The sequence below is a fragment of the Manis javanica genome, chromosome 4, assembly GCF_040802235.1.
Source record: "Manis javanica isolate MJ-LG chromosome 4, MJ_LKY, whole genome shotgun sequence".
In the NCBI taxonomy this organism is placed as follows: domain Eukaryota; kingdom Metazoa; phylum Chordata; class Mammalia; order Pholidota; family Manidae; genus Manis; species Manis javanica.
In genome coordinates, this window is record NC_133159.1 from 17,722,164 (window position 1) to 17,730,412 (window position 8,249).

Below are 8,249 nucleotides of genomic sequence, written 5' to 3' on the forward strand. Positions count from 1 at the left end.
CTTCATGAAACAGTAATAATCCTACTATGTGGGACACACTCTGATATTTTCCTTCCTGTTTTATTCTCATCTAAGCTACTCTCTTTCATTTAAGAAACACTCTTTGTAGCCAAAGAAATCATTTTCATCACCCACCAATGGGTCACAAACTGAAGTCTGAAAAAACACTTGCTGTAGGGCCTCCCCTCTGGTCTGGAATTCGAATCTGCCTGCGTATTTCTGCCTCCACGCTGTTCCCCCAGCAGCCCTCTCCTTCCTGCTTCTCTAGGTGACCCTGACTCCTTCGTCCAGGCCACACCCAAATCCCTTCTCCTGCAGGAAGTCTTTCCTCCTAATCACAAGTCCCGCTTCTCAATCTGTTTTGATTTTTCTTAAATGGCCTATCTATCAAATAGTGTTTTTTGTCTACTTATGTGCCTGGACCTATGCTTGGGACTATGGAGGAGTCAAAAAGCCTTAAGACCCTTCCAGATGCAGGGGCTGAGTTGGAGAGATCAGCAAGTTGTGGAGAAAGGTAACAGGAGAAGGTGCCTCTGAGGGGTGGCAGCTCTGGAGGAGGAGGGAAGGAGAACCCTTTTTTCACTCCCCAACCCCACCCCTGCTGGAAAGATTTCGAAGCAGTGGGTGGGTGGGGGGTGCAAAGAGAGTTTGTACTGGGGACAAAGTGAGCCCCAATGCAAGAGAAGCCCCAGTCCAAGGCCCCCGTGCAGGGGTCAAGGGAACTGGGTCAGAGAGAGGTGCTTCCTGCCACCTGACTGGCTGGGTCCCTGGTGATTAAGCCACCCTGAGGTCAGCGGCTGTAGTTTCCACTCTGGACTGATGCCAAAATGTCCAACTGGCTGGATACTCCTGACCCCAGAGCTGGCTGGAGAAGCTGTGGATAGATTTATCTTGAACCTCCCAGGGGAGGAAAGCTGGCTGAATTATTCCATGGTTTTAAATCACTGACTGAATAGAGACAAAGATTCTCTACTTGACCAAACTCTATTCAGGCTTCCCTGAACTTTCCAATTAGGCCTCAGTGTTTGGATGTCTGTGTTCATCTGCATTGTCCAATTTTAGCAAGGATGTTATGAAGTTGGTTTAACTAGAATCCCCCATCCTCCACATCTGATCTCCCTCTATATTTCAACAGGTTCCTCACCCTCCATCACCCCCCAGGAGATGCCTGATCGCTCTGGCCTGACTTCAGCAGGAATCCTGTTAGTTCACTTTACCCAGGATCCCTCCTTCCTCCTGATGTGCCTTTCGAGTAAGTGTCCACTCACCACCCGCCCCTGCTCCTTGGCTGTGAATCCCCTCTTGCCCCTCGTGCTGTATTTCCTGCTGAGCCTAATCTCTCCCCCACTGTGAAACCCCATGACAAACCATGTCCTATCTTAGCGACCCTCCTTCAATAGGCTTCCTTAGACATGTTTAACAAGTGTCATGAATAATTTTTTCTTGAACAAGAGCTGGCAGGACCCCTGAGAGGGCCTAGGAAACAGACAACAAACGAGGAGTTGTGGGGAATACGTGGACGGGGGAGGCAGCAGCGGCGGAGGGAGGACTGGATGAAGGCCCAGGTTCTGCTTCTGGCTCCGCCTCCCTCTGGCCGTGGGATCTTAAGCAAGCTGGAGCCTGAGATTCTTCTGTAAAATGAGGGGATGGGATGGACCACCAGCTCTGACTTTCTGTTGGTGCCTAGTGAGTACCAACTAAATGAATGAAAGTAGTAACAGCCCCTACGTATCGAGCCCTCACTGTGTGCCAGGCATAGAACTCAACTTCTTACAAAAATTACCTCATTTAATTCTCACAACACTTGGCAGTAAGGACTTTTTATCCATACATATTACATATGGAAACAATTCCCCAGGAAGGAAGTAGGGGGTGCTTTGGGTAAGACCAGGCCCACCAGCCTTTGTGCCCGGGACTCTAATCTTCACACGGTTCTACAGGCCAGGAGGCAAATTCCTCGCACCTCACCCCCGAGTGCCCTGTCCCCTGGCCTCACTTTATGTTTCTCCAAAGTACTTATCATCAGCCAACATACACTATATATTTCATTTACATGTTCGTTTGTTTCTCTTCCCTAAAATAAAAACTCCGTGAGGGCGGGGATCTATGTCTGTTTTGGTCACTTCTACATCCTCAGTGCCTAGAATAGTGTTTGGTACGTAATAGGTGTTCAACTAATATTTGTTGAATGAATAAATGAATGAATGAAGTAGCTGAGTTCCAGAGAGGTTCAATACAATAACTTACCCAATGTTATCCAGCCAGCATGGGGAGGAGCTGAAATTCAATACAGGACTGTGACACCCTTGGAGTCAATCCATTTAACCTCTATGCCATAACGGTCTCGTTCATTTAACAAATGTTGTTGAGATCCTATTCTAGGTGCTGGGGATACAGCAGTGAACAAAACGGACAAAATCCTCACTGTCATGGTGCTTCCATCCTAGTGTCCTTACATATAAAAGGAGGCAGAACATTACAAGACTGGGAAGGTGGATGCAAAGGCCAAGTGCTGACCCTCCTACATATATGCCCATGACAGGCATGACTAGTCAATCACGGCCCTCATCGCTGTTAAGCTCAGACGCTGCTCATGATCTTCCTCCGTGCAGCTCTCAGGCTGCTACTGTCCGCTGGGGTTGGCATCAAAATAAACTCTAATTGCTAGGTGTGAATAGGCAAATCGAATCCCAACCCTGCACTGTCCGGCCAGAACCTCTGAGACCGCATGCAAATGGTAGTCCCATGGCTGGCACAGGACTTAGGGTTCCTTCCCACTGGCCATAAGCAGCGTCTCCCTCATTCCTTTCTTCAGCTACTGACCTACCCTAGGAGGATGGGGGACAAGGAGATTTGCCAAAGTACAGACCAAAAGGCCCAAGAGGCAAGCAGGCTAATGCTGGCACTGGAAGTGCAGTCTGGTGTAAGGAATGAGCATAGGCTCTGGAATGGGCAGTTCTGGGTTCAAACCATGACTTTTCTATTCAATTGTGTGACTTGGGCAAATCACCACATCATTATAAGCCTTAGTTTTCTCACTTGTTAAATTGGGATAATGCATTCACTTTAGAGTTGACAAGAAGATTAGGTGAAATATTCTATATAAAGGGCCTAGCTTAGGGCTAGGCACATGGTAGGCACTCAACAAGCTTTTGATAGGTGAACAAATTAATACACAGATGATTGAACAGATGAGTGTTCTAGCAGGGAAGCCGACACAGAAGCTACCCTGCCAGACTGTATTTTCAAATGATGACCTCAACTAAGTCACCGGTCCATATTACTCTCCCTTTGAGAGGCGAGGTCTATGTTCCCTCCCCTTGAAATTAGGAAGACTTTCATACTATTTCAGCCAACAGGGCACACCAGAGGTGACACTAAGTGACTTTAAGCCTGGGAATACTGGCTCTTGAAGCCTTCTGTTACCATGTAAGCAATCTGATGGCCCTGGGGTTGCCATGCTGTGAGGAAGCCCGGGCTTGCCTACATGGAGAGTCCGTGAAGACAGATGCCCAGCGAGCTCCCAGCTGTTCCAGCTCTGCCCACCACCCACCATCAGCAGCCCTGTGGCAGACCCTGAGAGACCTGCCCATCTCTTCCCGGGTTCCTCACACTCAGAAACCTTGGGACATGATAAAATGACTGCTGTTGCTTTGAACCATTAAGCTTTGGGTGGTTTATTCTGCAGGACAGTAACTGGGACAGCAGGTAACTCAAATGCCGTAGAGGACTGCTACACTAGAGTTTGAGAACACAGAGTGGGGAGCCAGTAAAAGTAGTTGAATATTCTACAGGAAGAAAGAAATTACACTAACATATCTAAGGATACACCACCAAATTGACTTGCTGTTGGGAGTCATCTTCAGATAAAGGCTTTCAGATTCTGGAGCTCAAGAAAACTCTCTAGGTCATGTTGTCTTAGGAAACCTCCCTGCATTTTCCTTACCCCCCACTTCCTGCCACCCCTTTTCCCCAGACCCTAGGGCAGGTTCTGGACTCCCATATCCTTCAGACTGCTGAGCAACAGAAAGAGCTAGATCAGGAAAATATTCAGCACAGCCGTCAAGGTCAGCAAACCACTTTTTCCCTCCGGTTGGCAAAGCCCTCCCAGCTCCCACCTCCCCTCCTCCGGGCTCCTCTTTTGCTCTGCGCATGTCAAAAAGCCACATATCAAAATAATATAAATTGCTCCCCCTGCTTGTGTGCAGGGCTCTGACCTTGGAAGATGACTCCCCTCTGGGCCCGCCCGTGTAAAATAAAACCTCAACACTCGGGCCTCCGAGTGCTGCTTGGTTCTTCCGTCAGCGATCCGGTACAGGTTTTCCAGCATTTTCTGTAACACTAGAAGCTAGAGTTAGAAGTCTTGGATTCAAGTTCTACCCAACCACTTAAGAGCTGAGTGATTCTGGGCAAGTCATTTTAACTAGGTAAACCTAAGCCTCCTCATTTATAAAGCAGAAACATCACAACTGCTAACACAGAATGCTCTGTACGTCCTGGGCGCTAAGCGCTGTAAATGGACCCCCTCAATTAATCCTTATTACCACCCAGTGAGGTAGAGAATATTATTATCTCTGCTTTACCGATGAGGAAAATGAGCCAGGGGCGTCGAGTAATTTGCCCAGGATTATGCATCGTCTGGGTGGGAGGTCTGGGCTCCCAAACCAGGCTGTCTAGCTTCAGAGTGGGTGCTCTCAGCGTGAGGCTGACCCAGCCGGGATGGGGGAAACTCAAGGAGAACTTGTGAAAGTAAGCGTGTAAATGAAAGCAGTGCCATATGCAAAGGTGAGGAAACCTTTTTATAGTTATTTGCACTTGACGTGCTCTGCATTATAGTATACACAGTTGCTCCTATCTCTGGATCCTTCCATCAAAGCTCCTAAAAGTCAAGACCCGTGTCTTAATTCCTCTCGGCACTTTCACAGTTCCCAGCCCAGCTCCAGGGACTGCCCTGGGCTCTGAGAAGGAAAAGGGAGATTGAGTGGATTTCCTTGTTCAGCTGAAGCACTAAGGCAATTATATCTGCTCATAAAAACATAATGCAAACAAGAGCACCTTTAAAAAACACATTTAAAAGCACTCTCAACATTCCTGAAACACTTCTAACCCAAGCTTTTTATCCTGGGCTTGAAAACACAGCCTAACATTTTCTTCCAGAGAGTTTGCATATGTGATCGACAAAATGAAGGGAAAAAGAGAAGCAGAGTCTTCAGACACCCCCTGACACATTCCCTGGGGTGGGAAGGAGGCCTCATCACAGTGGCAGAATCTGGCTGGGGAAGAAATGGGGGTGGGGCTGCTTGAAGCCAAACGCGCTCTCAGGCCAAGAGGTTCGTTCTGTGGAAACTTGTTTTCACAAAGTTCTCTTGAGTGTGATCTGACCCAGAAACTCTGGGGAAGTTTGCGAGAGAGTTGATGGTATGAGGTAGCTACCTATGAAGTTACATCCAGAAGCTTCCTTCATTCTGAGGTTCTTCTTACAGAACCCTGGAGAACATAAATAATTTCTAGTACAGCAAGAAGGGAGATTCTTCAACGTGTTTGTGTTAATAGCTTTGTCCTTTTCCCACAGTGGATAGCTAACTTCCATAACAACTTGACATTGAACCAAAATAGGATTTCTCAAATTCATTTGACTAGTGCTAAATACAGCTGAAAGAGCTTATTCTTCTACTCATAAGCAGAAGTCTGAGAATTTGCCAGTCATAAACCAATCTAAATTATAACCAACTAAATTCCACATGCATCTGAAATATTGAAGCAGTCAAGCATGCATGGATAGTACAATGCTTAAAAATACAGCTTTAGAATTGGACAGGCTGGGTTTAAATCCTGAGTCCATCATTTTGTAGCTGTGCGGCCACAGGTAATAGTTTAATCTCTCTAAAATTCAATTCCCTTTAGCAAAAACTACATATAATAATAGTTCCAGATTCCCAAGGTTATTTTTCAGGATTAAGTCAGTATATGGCTTAGTATATTAAGTCCTTAATAAACATTAGCTATTGTGGTAGGTAGCCCCTCAAATGGTTCCCAGCCATCCCTGCCTCTTGTTAGTCACACTGTTTGAGTAATTCCCTCTTGATTATGGGCTGGACTCAGCAACTAGCTTCTGACAACATGAACATAGCAAAAGTGATGGCCTGTTAGGGACCCTGAATAGCCAAAACAATCTTGAAAACAGAACAAAGTTGGAGGTCTCATACTTCCTGATTTCGAAACTTACTACAAAGCTGCAGTTAGTACTCAAAGCAATGTGTTGCTGGAATAAAGATAGACATACAGATCCATGGAAGAGAACAGAAAACCCAGAAATAAACTCTCACATATATGGTCAAATGATTTTCAACAAGGGTGCCAAGACTTTTCAATGGGGAAAGGATAGTCTTTTCAACAAATGGGCCTGGGAAAATTGGATATTCATGAACAAAAGAATGAAGCTGGACTCATCTTATTCTATATACAAAAAATAACGCCAAATAGATCAAAGACCTAACCTGGAACAAAAGCTGCACCACATTAGACTTGGCAGTGATTGGTTGGATTTGACACCAAAAACACAGAACACAGAAGAAAAATTGAACAAATTGGACTTCATGAAAACTAAAGAAAACTTTTATGCACCAAAGGCCACTATTAACAGCGTGAAAAGGCAACCTATGGAAAGATAGAAAATATTTGCAAATTGTATATCTAATGAAAGATTAATGTCCAGACTATATAAAGAAAATCAACAATAAAATGACCCAATTCACAAATGGGCAAAGGACTTAAATAGATGTTTCTCCAAAGAAAATATACAGTTGGCCAGTAAATACATGAAAAGATGCTCAACATTACTGACCATTAAGGAAATACAAATAAAAAATATAATGAAATACCACTTCACAACCATTAGGATGGCTATTATGAAAACAAAAACAGAAAACCATAAAATAACAAATGTTGGCAAGGGTGTGGAAAATTGGAGCCTTGTATATTGCTGGTGGAAATATGAAATGGTTCAGCTATTGTGAAGAACAGTATGAAATCCCTGAAAAAATTCAATATAGCATTACCATATGGTCCAGCAATTCCACTTCTGCTTACCAACGAATAGATTGAAAGGTGGGACTTGAACAGATGTTTGCTACACCCACCTTCATATCAGCATTATTCAGAATAGCCAAAAGGTGGAAACAATTGAAATGTCCATCAACGAATGAATGGATAAACAAAATGTCATCTATCCATAGAGTGGAATATTACTCAGCCTTAAAAAGGAAGGAGATTCTGACGTATGTTACAACACAGCTGAGCCTTGACAATGTTATGCTAAGTGAAATAAGCTGGACACAAAGGAAAAATATTGTAGGACTCCACTTACATGAGGTACCTAGAGAAGTCTAAAATCAGAGAGACAGAAAATAGAGTGGCCATGGCCAGGGGCTGGGAGGAAGGGGAAATGAAGCTTTATTCAGTGAGTAGAGAGTTTCAGTTTGGAAAGATGGAATGTTCTGGACATGACTGGTGGTGATGTTTGTACGACAGTGTGAATGTACTTAATGCCACTGAACTGCATGCCTAAAAATGGTGAGGTTGTTTAAGTGTTGTGTTTTGCATATTTAACCACAATAGAGAAACAGTGGTGGGATATTACTTCTGAGATTAGGTCAAAAAAAAGACTGCTGTCTTTCTTGCTTTTATCCTGAGGAAAAACAGCTGTCATATTGTGAGCTTCCCTGAGGAGGCCCACGTGGCAAGGAGGTGATGATTTCTCTAGCCAATGGCCAGTGAGAGCCTGAGGCCTGTGAGCCTGAGACTGTGTGAATGAGTTTGGAAGTGGATTCTCCCCAAGCAGAGCTTTCAAACGACTAGCTGACACCTCATTCCAATTTTGTGAGGGACCATGAGCCAGAGAATTCAGTTAAGCGGCACCCAGATTCTTGACCTACAAAAACTGTGAAATAAATAAATACTTGTTGCTTTAAGCTGCTAAGTTTTGGGGTAATTTGTTATGCAGCAAAAATAACTAATATAGCTTTTGCTATTTTTATAAAAATGACTTCATATTATTTATACTATCTTATAATCTATTTGTTTCACTTGCCAGTATATTTTGACACTTACCTGTTACACAACATACTTCTCTACAGTTTGATTTTTTTAAGTTAGGTGTCTAATTTAGTTATGTGGGGACACCTCTCTTCTATACATGCATTTATTCAACAAACTTATAAAGATGTTTGAATAAGCTGCATAATTCAGTC

At 44.2% G+C, this 8,249-nt stretch overlaps 1 long non-coding RNA gene across 1 annotated transcript; it reads left to right on the forward strand.

Annotated features, from left to right (window-relative positions):
* The first annotated feature begins 323 nt into the window (after positions 1–323).
* LOC118972331 (uncharacterized) lies at positions 324–4,247 on the forward strand. Its single transcript, XR_005061238.2, has 3 exons — positions 324–514; positions 1,136–1,252; positions 3,977–4,247. It is a non-coding gene; the product is annotated as an uncharacterized lncRNA (long non-coding RNA).
* Positions 4,248–8,249: the final 4,002 nt, after the last annotated feature.